Genomic DNA, 14,920 nt, shown 5'->3' with positions numbered 1-14,920 from the left:
AGAACCCTGATAAATTCCAACCTTTACTGTCCCACCTAATATGGGGTTAAGGGCCTTTTGGTATGTGTGTATGCATTTATGCACATGTATGTATGTATGTATGTATGTATGTATGTACATATATATACACATATATATACTTACGTATGTATGTATATGCATATATCTATATATGTATTGATATATGTATAAATGTATTTATGTGAGCATGTATGTACATGTGTATGGGTGAATGTATTTGTGTATGTACATGTGTATGTATGAATGTATGTGTATGTGCATGTATGTATGTAACTATGCATGTACTTATATATGTAAGTATGTACGCGATGGTTATTACAAAAAAAAATCAATAGTTGTAAACTTACTGTACATGTGCGCGCACGCGCGCGTGTGTGTGTGTGTGCGTGAGTGTTCGCCCGTGCTTGTATGTATGTGTGTACGTGCGTTCGCACACGCGTGTTTTGTATATATTATGCAACAGGAGCATCTTAGAGCCGAGAGTAACTGGGCGCCGGTGAAATGCAGACGGGAACTTGGGTCCGGAGGTCGGGTCCACCTGTTTGACAAAAGCGAATCGGGCGGGCGGGCCGGTGCCACGCAAGCTCTCCTCGGGCACTCAGTGCCTGTCGCAAGGTGCCGACTGACTGCTTATCAGTACCATTCAGTACGAATAGGCACGCCTTGCTATACATATGCGCATGAATGCATGAATGCGCGGATTGTTCTTGCGTGCGTGCGTGTCTGTGTGTGTGTGTGTGTGTGTGTGTGTGTGTGTGTGTGTGTGTGTGTGTGTGTATGTGTGTGTGTATCTGTGTCTGTGTGCGTGTGTGTGTGTGTGTGTGTCTATCTGTGCGTGTGTGTGTCTCTATCTGTGTGTGTGTGTTTGTATATCTGTGTGTGTGTGTGTGTGTATTTACCTAGTTGTATTTTACGGGAAGGGGAGCTATGCTCGTGGTGTCCCGTGTGTGTGTGTGTGTGTGTGTGTGTGTGTGTGTGTGTGTGTGTGTGTGTGTGTGTGTGTGTGTGTGTGTGTGTGTGTGTGTGTGTGTGTGTGTGTGTGTGTGCACGCGCGCCTGTGTGTGTATACATATATAATATGGTATGTAACTCTCCCCCAAGGCAAACTTCCCCCCAGAGGCCGTAGTGGCCTCGAGTCATCCCGAAGTGGGAGTCTTGTACCGAAAGAACTTAAGCCATGGCCACACTTAAGAGGGGGTTTAACCAAGGTGTTCGACAACCAAATACCCCGTTCACACGTTCACACATCACTTCAAACACGTGTCTGTCGAACCGCGTTCGACGAACCGTTACACCGTGCAAACGCCCTCTTAAACTTCTCACCACATGGCGATTGTTTCGAACCTGTTATCATATAACCCTTACTGGATAATACGTAGTTAAGGCGTTATCACACTGGGCTGTTTTTCCTCCAACCTCCAGTTCATCGGCGGTACCGCCCACCTCCAGAAACTTTTCCGTCGTGAAATCACTATGGCAAACAATTTTGGTTTTCTCAGCAATTTGCATAGAATGTTATCTGATATGCTGGAAAAAAAATCATCTTCCTCCAGCATTCCAGATTCCTTTCCGAATGTTGCGGGTTGTAAATTTGCTCCAACAGTCGGAGGAAAAATTGGCTAGTGTGATAGCCCTTAGTGTTCTTCGTATAAACTGTAGCTAGCAGTTGAGCGCAAATAGAAAAAAAAATAATCGTCACTTCAAAATGATGACCTGACTTTCCCCCAACAATCAGGTCAACTGAAGACTCTTGCATAATGAACGGCACTGAAAAATATTGCCTAGAGCAATTATTTCCTTTTCTCTCCAAAAGAAAATTTCCTTCTTGAAACATAATCATTTTTCTTCTTCTCCAAATTCCCCCCTGTACTCGTAACTCACCACCTTCATCTTGTCCCTCAGTTTTTCTGTTTATCTTTCTTATCTAATTTGTTTACCCTCATCACTTCTTTATCTCCATTTTCCTCTTCCTCCTCCAATTTTCCTCCACTCTCAATTACTCCACCCTCAATTACTTTCTACCAGATATTGCTCTAACCATCCCCCGGTCTCTCCCATGAAAACATGAACGTCCAGAACTCTTCCAATCCTCTCTTTGGGTGCCACTACATAGTCCATGAAAATAATTATGATAATAATAATATTGATAATGATGATAATAACAATGACGATGATGATGATATAAAGAGAGAGAGGGAGAGAGGGAGGGAAAGAGAGAAAGAGAGAGAGAGAGAGAGAGAGAGAGAGAGAGAGAGAGAGAGAATGTTAACTGTTCTTGACCCATCTTGTGTTTGGATAAATCGTCTGTTAACTATGAAACACATGATGCTGTTTTCGGATTTGATTCACCCTAGCATCCAAATTTGTCTATAAAAATAAAACACTACATACCGCCATATTTCTATACAATTTTGTATATGCTTGCTATCTCTTCGTGGCTGATTACACCTTCCCTACAAATTTTACCGAGTTCCCTTACCTCCGAGAGGTAAAGATTTCTTACATTTTGACAAGGGCATTAAACCCAAATGATTTCATTTGCAGAACTCCAAAAACGACTTTGAATATATTGAAGGTGATGGATACGACAGATGTCACCCGGCGAGAGCCATTTCAAGAAAAAACAAAGAAAAAATAAAGAAAGACGGTCACCCAGTCTACGCGAGTCTTTTTCGCCTTCACACAGACATCAAGTCCTTGACTCGTATTTACATCTCCTGCAATAAACCAGGATGAAATTCGATAGATCAGAATTGTAATCCAAAGTCATGCTCCTGTTATAAAGGAGTCTGGATCGAGAAGTATAGGGTTTCATTAGGGTACTATTGAATATCATGAATATATAATTTATACAATTAGATCCCTTGTGACGCGCAGTAAAATACGCATTATCAGCGAGTTCAGGACTTGAATTTTCATACTGGGCTTCCACGGGCATCACCAGCTCCGACAGTTTCAGAGTTCGTTTGAGTAAAAACGACTTACAAAGGATTACAAAGGCGAAGCATGCCGACAGGAGACCTTTGGGTCCATGACTAGGTCAAATGCCAAAAGTTATAATAGTGATAAATAAATAATAAATGAATAAATAAAAATGATAATAATATAAATAAGATATAATAAATAAATGCATAGGTACAGTTAAATAGTAAAAAAAAAAGGTAAATCGAAAATAATAATAAACTGACATAACTACCAATTAATGAAAATCAAGCAAATGATAATAAACAGACATAATAATAACAAACAAATAAACAAATAATATAAAATAAATGGCAGGCATTACAGCATCTTGCTTAGGTGTTTATCCGAACGAATCCTAAAGCTTCAAAACTGAACTACATTGCACTGCCTCTGCAGGAAGTTTATTCCATTCATTAACTACACGGTTGGCGAAGTTGTTTCTACCCACTTCGGTTACAATATTTCATTTTCCAAATCTCCAAATATCAAAATTATCTTTCCGCCATATATATCAAAACTAAATGATGAACTAAGATATTCTAAATCTATACGAATGTTAGACATACTACTGGAATGTTCTTAGAGAAGTCTAGATCTCTGTGAACGAAGTCATGTTCTACTTGAGGTTGGAGGTAGGATGTGGAAGGAAAAATAGCTAAGTGTGATAACCGCTTTAGGTCGGACCGAATCAATATTGTGGTCGACAAGGGTTCAAATGAATCATTCGCAAATATCGACGACATGACGTCACGTTTAGCCCTGCACGACCCAGGGCTTCCCCTAAGCATCCTATTCTTATGTATTACTGTTCTTTGGCCTCCAGGAGATCACTTCAACACTGAATAGAATCAGTAGGCATTCACACACCACTGAATTTTAGTTTGTGGTTCTAGGGATAGCCAGGGTAGAATCTTAAAAGATGTCTAACTTCTTAAGAATAAAATTACCTAACATTTTCTAGAAAGAAAATATGTAAATTATGTCATCGTAGCAAAGATGTTGAACAGGACAGATTGTTTTATTCCAGGTCATGGACAAACACAGTTATCGTCTCAAAATCTTCCAAAAATTCCTGTGTTAACGTGAGAGAGAGAGAGAGAGAGAGAGAGAGAGAGAGAGAGAGAGAGAGAGAGAGAGAGAGAGAGAGAGAGAGAGAGAGAGAGAGAGAGAGAGAGAGAGAGAGAGAGAGAGAGAGAGAGAGAGAGAGAGAGAGAGAGAGAGAATCTAGAATCACGACTCTATATCCTTTTCCGGACAACAAAACCTGATCCTAGATAAATCAGAACGAAGCAACTATATCTTCCGTTGTCGACCATTTGATATATATACCTCTTCTACGTGATTCAGTACTTTCACCATTTTATTACCAGTAGTATCAACTTTAAGAGTTGGACTTATCTTTATTTACAGATCGACCAAACCCTGTTCAAACTTTTCGATCTCTCAGTCGTGTAAAGAGAACAATGAGATTAGATATTTCCTGGAGAATAATGTTTATGTTTGGTATGAATCAATTATTGAATAGCACTTGGGGTTTCCCAAAATTAACAGTACGTTGTGCGATTAAAAACCACGGTAGATTATTTTTCTTTTCTTTTTGCGGGCTAGTCAGAAATCTTGCGGACTATCCAAAACTGACTCTAACTAGTCCGCCTAGCTAGTTACAAAGGATTACAAAGGCGGAGCATGCCGACAGGAGACCTTTTGGTCCATATCTAGGTCGGATGCAAAAAAAAATCATGATAATAAATTAATAAAAAACTATAATGTCAATAATTAATAAAATACATAAATAAATGCATAGGGATTCATTATAGGCAGGCAAGCGCGATTCGTGTAGTCTGGAGACTATTCGTCAGCGTCTGTCTGTCACTGGGCGGGCGCAGGGGAAATTGCTTCGAGTAACATTGGTTGGTGCGATGGTCAGGTGGGGGCGAATCACGGGGCAATGAAATTCTCCTGCAGGTAGGGGGCGAATAACCGGCGCGATGGTGCAGATATTGGTTGGTGCGATGGTCAGGTGGGGGCGAATGACGGGGCAATGAAATTCTCCTACAGGTAGGGGGCGAATGACGGGGCGATGGTGAAATTCTCCTGCAGGTAGGGGGCGAATGACGGGGCGATGGTGAAATTCTCCTGCAGGTAGGGGGCGAATAACCGGCGCGATGGTGCAGATATAGTTCAGGTTCCATGGTCAAATCCTTGAACAGGTTTGGGGCAGCGAATATCGGGCCAGTAGTTCAATTCTCGTGTAGGTAGGGGGCGAATGCTCCAGAATCCAAGTTTTCGCAGCGTCCTTTTCTCTTGACTTTCAAACAGTTAAGCACGGCCCTTGATAGTCAAGGATGGGTCTAACTAACACTAGATAGAATTTGATAGTTACTTCTGCATTTTTATTCGTAACGGTCCTAGCAATGAAACCTAATGCTCTGTTAGCTCTATTCTAGGAGCTAATGCACTGTTTCCTGGATTTAAGGTCAGGACTCACTAGAACTCCAAGTCTCTCTCGTACTCAGTTTTCTCTAAGAAATATGTTATCTATGGTACACCTGCTTTCTGGGTTGTGTAAACCTACATCTAACACATTGCACTTTGAGGTATTGAAGTCCGTTTGCCATCTAACTGACCACGTGAACAATTTGTTAAGGTCTTCCTGCAGTACCTCGGTGTCTTCTGACCCTTTACAAGGTAACTACCAAGCCTAGATACAACTTGGTATTTTTTGTTATTTATTTTTACGATAACTACTTTTAAAACAAATATCTAATCTCAAAAGTATTATCTGAAAGACTTTTGGCGATAGTTTACGTTGTCTGCTAGTAAACAGCTTACAGCACCATCGCCTTGGCTAATGATGTCATGAGTTGAGTACTAACCCAAGCGTTTTGTAGCGAAACAGACAATTCCTTCAGCGACATTGAGTTTTTCTTTTTCTTTCATCGTCTTTTAAGAGTAGTCTAGACTATCTAAATATCTCTGACCAGCCAAGTTGTGTGGACAGACGGCATAGTTATGGACTATCAGTTTGAACGGATTATTTCTGAAAAAAATTCTCATATTGGTGTATCGTTGGCGTTTAGCTGTGTGCTTGTTGGTTCTGCAATGCTGCCTTCGGGCAAGGGTAGTATACGTGAGTGAATTCAATGTTTTTTGCAGTGTTCTCCTACACAAAATATTGCAATACGTTCCCACTATGGATCCTGGATGCTAAAAGCTTTATAAACAAAAATTTCTACAACGTAAAACAGATATTTTTCCATCTCGGCCCAAGCGTGCCAGTAAAATGGTTAATTATGGTGATGTGTTACTACTAGATACGATCAAAACAAAATGTACTTTACACAAGTTAGATACACTATTTAAGATTGTTTACACACTGTATAAGAAAACGAAAGCTTCACTACAACTATCGCTAAGAACATACCAATCCATTACAGCAAATGACAAATGTTTTTTTTTTTTGCAATTATTCCTACACTGCATACCTTTTTTATCTTATGTTTTGTATATGCTTTTAAAAAGGCCAGTTAGTATTATTGTAAGAGAATCTAGCCCTGTCATTTAGCTCCCTCGTGTATGTTCTGTACGTGAATGAGCTGTTATCGCAAGCTTTCTTTTCCTGTTTTTCTCTGAGTATATATGTTATCAATATATTAACATTTTCCGCCTCATTTTTCCCATTTATTTAATCCAAATCGTGTATTTTCCTCAATGGTTCTTTCTTCATTTAAGTAATTGCTAAATTCTATATTAAATAGTCTGCGCCACTCGACAAGATCACCATCCATCAAAAACAATGACAATGCATGAAGAATGAATACAACACATGACGTCACCGTGGGAGAATGACGGAAGCGGACAACGTTTTGGGGATAGGACCAGTGACTTAAAATTACAATAAATTAAAAAAACGGAAGAGTTTTTGTGTAATCTATTTTCAATTTAGCTATTATTTACTTTAGGAAGTACTAAAAACTAATTCCGGTAAAATTAGACGGCTTTTATTTACAAAGCTTCTCTCAATGTTTCATCCTTGCTGGCATCACCTGATTCCATTCGCCTTAAGGAAACAAAACAACTAAAACTATCTCTTAGTTTCTCCTTCTCCAGGTCTTATTGATGGTCCTGGAATGTCGGAAAGTCTTACGCAATGATCTTCCCTGCTGTGATCAGATAGCGAAGAACAAGGTCCTTGAACAATGGTGACCGCCAACCTTGACATCATTAATCATTGATCCTTGACACTGTACTTAATCTTAAACGTTACCCGAGTATTTGAGTTGCACTGTCCCATGATTTTAGGGACTGTAAGTCAAATTCTTATTATCAAAACGAATGCTAGATGTGCCTAAAGGTATGTTATTTCAAAGATGTCTTGACGGTTCAAAAAATGCATTGCACATCGACGATCTTATCTACTAGAGGTCTGAAACATTTTAGTAACTTTCATGGATATATAGGCTGAGCTTCTGCAAGTGAACAGGAAATAACATTCTATGTAAATTATTGAGAAAACAAAATAGTTTACCACAGTTATTTTACTACGGGAAAAGTTCTGGAGGTGGGCGGTACCGCCGATTAACTGGAGGTTGGAGGAAATATAGCCCAGTATGATAACATCTTAAGCATTAGCTTCTAGGCGCCTTCAATGAGCTTTTACGGCATTGAGGTCTCGAAGCTGAGTGAAATTATCTCACGTTAAAAAAAAAACTCTACTCAGCTCTAATGGAAATTGTCATTAACCCTGTGACCCCAAGAGGTTCTTATGCGCGGAATCAAATCGCGCGCGCGCGCACGTGTGTGTGTGTGTGTGTGTGTGTGTGTGTGTGTGTGTGTGTGTGTGTGTGTGTGTGTGATTCACCATGGCCTTGGATCACGTGTTGGACTCGTGATCGACAGCTATTTCCCTCGCGGAAGAGAGCTCAGACCTCATACTGTATTTGACCGATCTATGGGTACAGCTGTGACCTTACACGCACACACACACACCAAATTCCCCGCCCACGAGAGTTGGAGTAACAACCAACAGTGCAATGATATTGAAATTACTTCAGCCTTGGACGGGATTCGAACCCGGACCGCCGTAGTGGCAGCAGGGAACTCTATCAAATGCGCCACGAGTCGTGTGTGTGTGTGTGTGTGTGTGTGTGTGTGTGTGTGTGTGTGTGTGTGTGTGTTGTAAGAAATTATTTTTGGATGCTTAACAACAGAAGATCGACAGCAGCGTTATGAACTTTGTACTGAAGCTTTTGAAACTTGCCTTACATTTCAAAAAAAACTTACACATTTCCAGAAAGTAGTGATGAAACTCAAGAACCGAAATTAAAATGGCATTTGAACTATTCTTCATTTTTCAAAAATATCTTTTGAATAAAATTGGTCATCCTCAGGGAAGGAAATACACATGGACGAGGGAGAACTAGGTATGTGAAAATGGACATCAGAATAACTTAGGCCCTGTTCACACCAGCGGTTTGAACCGCGCGGAAACCGCGGCGGTACTACATAGTCAAGGAAAAGCTGCGCGGCTGTATGTGTACGCCTCCACTGACTGAACATTGTAATTGAACCGCCGCGGTTGAAACCGCTAGTGTGAACAGGGCCGAAGACATCGTTTGCCATAATGTAAAGTGTAGGGCAACTGTCCGCGTACATTTCGATAGATATTTAATTATTTAAACCGTGCTAAGGTCTGGATGGTTGTTGAATGGAAATCTTGCGTCATTAAAAAAAAAAAAAAAAAAAAAAAACGAGGATGAGATTTATTACCTGGTGGGGGTTGTTGCTTCAAAAGTTGGACGCTTATGGAATGCTGTTTCTGTCTTAGGGCGTTATCACACTGGGCGTTTTTTCCTCCTACCTCCAATTCATGGGTGATACCACCCACCTCCAGAGATTTTCCCGCCGCAAAATCACTATTTTGTTTTCTCAAAAAAATTCATAGATTTTCATTTGATACGCTGGAGAAAAAATATTTTTATCTTCCTCTACCATATCAGAATCCTTCCCAAAAGTTGCTGGCTGCAAATCTGCTCCAACAGTTGAAGGAAAAGTAGCCCAGTGTGATGACGCTTTTCGTGAGACAAACGCGGTCACATTCTCTGAAGAGAATCTCGGTAATGTCAAGCATTGGAACTCCTGTCTTCAGTGCTTTGGTTGTTAGCACTTTTCCAGATGAAATCCGAGTTTTTTTGTGTGTAGTGCAACCAGAGCCTTTGGGATGTATGTCAAAAAGCGTCGCTGGCAACCAACGCCACTACAAGACCACCGACTTACGACATTCATGATTTCTTGCTAGGTGGTCCCTGTGATGGTGAAGTCAGCTGTTTTTCCATGACGAGGCTCGCCCTCAGAGAACCGTTGGAACTGGTCCATATATAGCACTTCGCCGGACGAGCTGACATTCCGCCATGATCGTAAATTCCACCAAATCGAACATCCATCATGTGGCAGCCACCACGGAATGCGTTTCGTCCGCTGTCTTTTAATCCCTCTGTGTGTGGCGTACGTATCAGTAGCTGTTTTATGGAGTGTTTGGGGTTTAATTATACAAAAAAAGAAGCAGGAGAGGGGTTTATGAGGAACGTTATATTGCACTGTCAGGGTACAAAAATCAGGTAATGTTTGAAGGCAGCGTGACGGCTTGTCGACGTGAAGCGATTTCGTATACCTGTCACATCTATCAGATGTTCTTCCGAAAATTCACTTCATATATCATTTACTTCTTCTCGTCGTTTTAATCATCGATTGGCTCTCATGACTAATTCGTCATAAATACCAATATTATTAAGTTTCTGTTTTTACTGCTCTTGTTGACATCCCTACTGCTGCTCTTAACGTTACTCGTATATTTTGTTGTTTTTACTGTTGTCTTTTACGAGTTCCTGCAAGAACGTGACACAACCAGTAGATATTCCTTCTTCACCTTGATGTCCAGAGAGTGCTTGACAACAGGCTCCATGAGATGAGAACTGTGAGCGGGTTAAGGTACTGGGCTGGATTGAAAACTGGCTTCCTGGTAGTGCGTTCTGATAACTGGCAATGCGTCAAGATGAGTATCAGTGACGAGTGAGGTACTACAGGGCCCGTGGCTGGTCTTTCGTTGTTCGTTATATCCACGATATAGGAGGTTGGGCTGTTAAGTAAGGCATCAAAAGTTTGTGAATGAGTTGGGAGGAAACCGGAATTCTAAGGAGAGTGTCAGGCAACTTTAGATTGATATACAGACGATCGGCGAACGATCTGGAAACTGGATAAGTGCAAGGTGATGTACACCAGCTATGCCAATTCCCATTACTATTACTCACCTGTAGGGAGAGAAGCTGATGCGAGTGTTTTGGTAAAGGACTTCGATGTGGTGATCAGCAGTGATCTGGAATTCTTGCAACGGTGTATCGAGATAGAAAAATAACTAGATAAAAAGAACATGGTTTCATTAAAGAACCAAAAGACTGTATTGACGCTGTTTAACTGACACTGCTGCATCTGGGACATAAAGTGCAATTCTGGTCACATGACCTTCGGAGCAACATCGAACGTCTAGGTAGGATGCAGGTTTGTACTACCAAATTACTGTCAGGTTCTAGCTTTCCCTTTCTTCGTGTTTGTATGAATGTACTTTCACTGGCCGAACGGGCTAGAGCAATGGTTATCAACCTGGTGCTCGTGAGCGCCGAGAGGTTCTCGAGACGGTTTCCAAGGGTACTTAGATGCCTAACGAAAAATGACTTAAACATTTAAACCTGGAATGAGAGAACATTGTACATTTTTTTTTTATGTTAATGCTTAACTGATTAATAAAGTCATTACTATTTGAACCATTTGATAACAACTGCCGAGCCATTGTATATTTAAAAAGCCTTAATATGTCACTATTCTATATTCCATGTCAGGTCAATTGAGGTACGGGTCGATGGTCTGATGACTCCCTGAGTACGTCATGGGAAAAAGGTTGAGAACCCCTGGGCTAGAGCGTCGCTTCTTGCGGCGGAGGTTGAGGTGACGGCGGTTCGAACCCTGCCGCGAGCGAGTTGGACCAAGGGTATGGTTAATTAAATTCCACGCTACAAAGTCCTCTGTAAGGGGCATCGTCCTAGCCTCCTGATAGGGGGAATTCGTGAAAAAAAGTGAATGTACAGACAAAAAAAACTCGCTTGGCATCTGATAACAAAATATAGAATCGTTATAGCAATTCATTTCTGATAAGCAAATCAAACAATTCTGATATTTGTACATCCCAGTAAAATAAAAAAAATTACTTTCTCGACAATAGAATCACATTCGATTCAGAACACTACAGTAGCTGGCCTCTTATGTATCTGTAGCTGGGTCGTAGCTAGGATTTTTTTTTTTTTGGGGGGGGGGGGCTACCGGTGTACTGTGCCTTCACGCACCTATATATCATAATCATTTGATATTTGATATCCCTGTAATGATAGCTATAATTTTATATTTTATGTATATACATCATGTATCACAAATTCACCATAAATTTAGCTTATTTTCTGTAAGTTTTGCGGTGTGTTGTATATAATAATTTTGAGTAAAAATCAATTTGGGGGGTCCTGATCGTAAGCATATATCTTTCCGTATTAAATCTAGGTTTAAATAGGAAATAGGCAAAAACTTGCTTGTCAATAGAGTGGTTAACGAATGGAATAGTGAGCGCTAAAACTATTGTTTTAGAAAAAAACTAGATAATTTTATGGATAGGTATAATAGGTGGTAAGGGACATGGAACTACCTTATATAGGCCTTATGGTCTCCTGCAGTCTCCTTTATTTTCTTTTTATTCAGATTAAGAATAGGTCTTCTAGGTCACGAGAGGCCAAGCCATGACGTAAATGTACAAACTAAAGATTTATAGTTCCCACAATTCCCTCGAAGATTATGAGGGTGCGTCTCAATGGGGACCTATTCGGTGTGCTCTGTTTAAAGACTTGTTATGGTGTTCATTTCCTTTGAAACTTATCATTTATTCTTCAAGACTAATTTCAAGACTTTGCTGAATAATCGTGGGTAATAAATGATAAGGTATTTCCTGAATTTAGTGGATATCATCTGTTAAGAAAACTGTTGAGAATATCCAGCTGTTTTGATAAGATATCAGCGACAAGATGAACACCGGAACGAATAAACTGAGAAATAAGAACGACATAAAGAATTCGAAACGACTACGTCAGGGGAAATCTTTGCCAGCGCAGTTGTGTTTCGTCTGCGTAGAAAGAAAGACTAAGAAAAAGAAACAGGGAAGAAAAATATCTGAGAAAAAGATGTACCTGGCAACTGATACGGAAGAATGTGCAGACGAAGATCTGGGTTGTTTGTGGAGGCATCACAGCAAAAAATGGTATGCTGTGATTTTTCCGTATCAAATGGTAACAATATAAGGATCAATGTTACGAAATATCAGACAAACATAAGGACATCCTAGACATTGGTAACATTGTACACAAATGCAATGAATGTAATTGACACGAGTTTTGGTCAATTGGAATTGTTGGGTAATGAGATTACAATAATCGGTGAATCTCATTTTTTCAATAAATCAATAAGTACCAAGATCTAAATTGTAATCTAAGAACAATTAATATACGATAAATTGAATGAAAAGATAAAAAAGGGACCAAGAAGACACCTGAATTTTATGCAAACAACGTGAAAAGAAAACGAAAAACATTTTAGTAATTAAGACGATCAATGTAGGTAAAAAGAATATACAATTAATAAATAAGCTAAGCCACCGCCATTCATACGCAACCCTAGTAAATTCGCATGAGCAGAAACGACTTAAACTACAATCTTATATTTTTCAAATCTCCGAAGATCAAATCACATTTATGTCACATATTAAGAAGCTGAATGACGAACTAAGAGAGGTTAAACCTAGAATACGAATATTAGAAACGTTGTTGAATTGTCCTAAGGGAAGTCTAGAATACTCTAAACTAAGTCGTCTTCCAGAATTTTCAAATTCACATAATTTGACGAGAATTTGGAATGCGTGACGAGGGCATTAAGGGGCACAGTTGGAAGTGGAAGCTGGAATGGGCAAAGTGGAAAATTTGTGGAAAGTGGAAAGGAAGTGGAGAAACAAAATGGAGAATGTAATCCACAATGTCTCTTCCAGAATTTTCAAATTCACATAATTTGACGAGATTTTTGAATGTGTGACAAGGGAATTAAGGGGCACAGTTGGAAGTGGAAGCTGGAATGGGCAAAGTGGAAAATTTGTGGAAAGTGGAAAGGAAGTGGAGAAACAAAATGGAGAATGTAATCCACAATGTCTCTTCATCACAGGTTCTAATGGCAACGACAGTAAAAAAGAAAATAACGAGTTGAAAATCACTCTCACTCACTCCGTTGGATCTTGAACCTGGTGTAGATTTTGGTCTGCCAACAGTAATCCTCTCCATACCCTTCGGTCCTGTGCTGCTTCCATCCAGGTTATTTTATCTATTCCTCTTCTGTCCATCTCCGCATCCACTCCATCTGAGTTGAAAATATAAATAAAAAATATAGAATTTATTTCTATGGTCAAAATAAGATGATAAATTCTTTTGGGAAAGGAAATAAATATCATAATTGAAGATTGACAAAACTGGAAAGTTGCCCCATCGTACAGAAAGCATTAATATGCATTAATGTTGCTCTAATTCAGAATTAGAAAAATGAAAGAAGGAGAAGAATGAAGAAGAAGAAGAAGAATGAAGAAGAAGAAGAAGAAGAAGAAGAAGAAGAAGAAGAATGAAGAAGAAGAAGAAGAAGAAGAAGAAGAAGAAGAAGAAGAAGAAGAAGAAGAAGAAGAAGAAGAAGAAGAAGAAGAAGAAGAAGAAGAAGAAGAAGAAGAAGAAGAAGAAGAAGAAGAAGAAGAAGAAGAAGAAGAAGAAGAAGAAGAAGAAGAAGAAGAAGAAGAAGAAGAAGAAGAAGAAGAAGAAGAAGAAGAAGAAGAAGAAGAAGAATGAAGAAGAAGAAAGGAAAAATTAAGAAGAAAATTAAGAAGAAATTTAAGAAGAAAATGAAGAAGAAGAAAATAAAGACGAAGAAGAAAAAATGAATGAACAAAATCAATCAAAATAAAAAGACAAGTCCCCCCAGAGAAAGATAAGCTCTCGGATCACTGTAGGAGGAACCAAGAATGAAGGATGAAACCATCAGCAACTGTATTACTTGGGAATGGAGACAAGCGAACGAGTCTATTTCCCTTCATGGGCCCGTGCCGCTCCCCGGCTGGATACCAAAAACCCCCTCAAGCTAACTTGATTAAGTCATCATCTTCTCCGAAAGCTTCCCCCTGTACTCTCACTTGACCCAACCCCCCACCCACCCACCCCCTTGCCCACTTCCCCCCCACCCCCATCCCCCGTCCTCCACCATCAATTAAACCTTTTCCACCATCAACCCTTCCCCACTGCCCGGCGACCGTGTCTCCTCTGGAGTCATCGTCGTCTTCCTCCACTCTAAGAGTATAATCTTTTCACTCCATAACTCTTCAACTCCATAAACTATTTCTCGTCCTGCCACTCCATCAACTGGAACACGTCCCCTCCAGGTCAGTAGTCAACTTCTACTTAGTCCATCAATTCATCGTCTTTCCTTCGACCATCAATTTCTATTCTTTATTTTCCAACATCTTCACCCAGGGTGTTGATCCCTCTCTTGATAGACAAACCAATTGTTTTCGTGTTCCCGATTCTATAAGGTGAATGTACCTCAGATTATGTTTAATAAAACGACGAAAAATATTTTCTAATTGATACCCGATGATTCTATTCATTTGAATTAAGCTTCATGCCCAAGTCAACAATGCAATTCGTTTGAAGTACAGCTGAAATAAAGGATAACAAGGGAAACGTTATTACAATACACGCACAGTAGAACAACACTATAAGCATCAGTGAATGTAAGATTTGTTTTCCTAGCCTCTTCCATCAAA

This window comes from Oratosquilla oratoria, chromosome 28 (genome assembly GCF_046742065.1).
Source record: "Oratosquilla oratoria isolate Oo_2021 chromosome 28, ASM4674206v1, whole genome shotgun sequence".
Lineage (NCBI taxonomy): Eukaryota > Metazoa > Arthropoda > Malacostraca > Stomatopoda > Squillidae > Oratosquilla > Oratosquilla oratoria.
The sequence above is the reverse complement of the archived record's forward strand: the minus strand, read 5'-3'. Positions refer to the sequence as shown.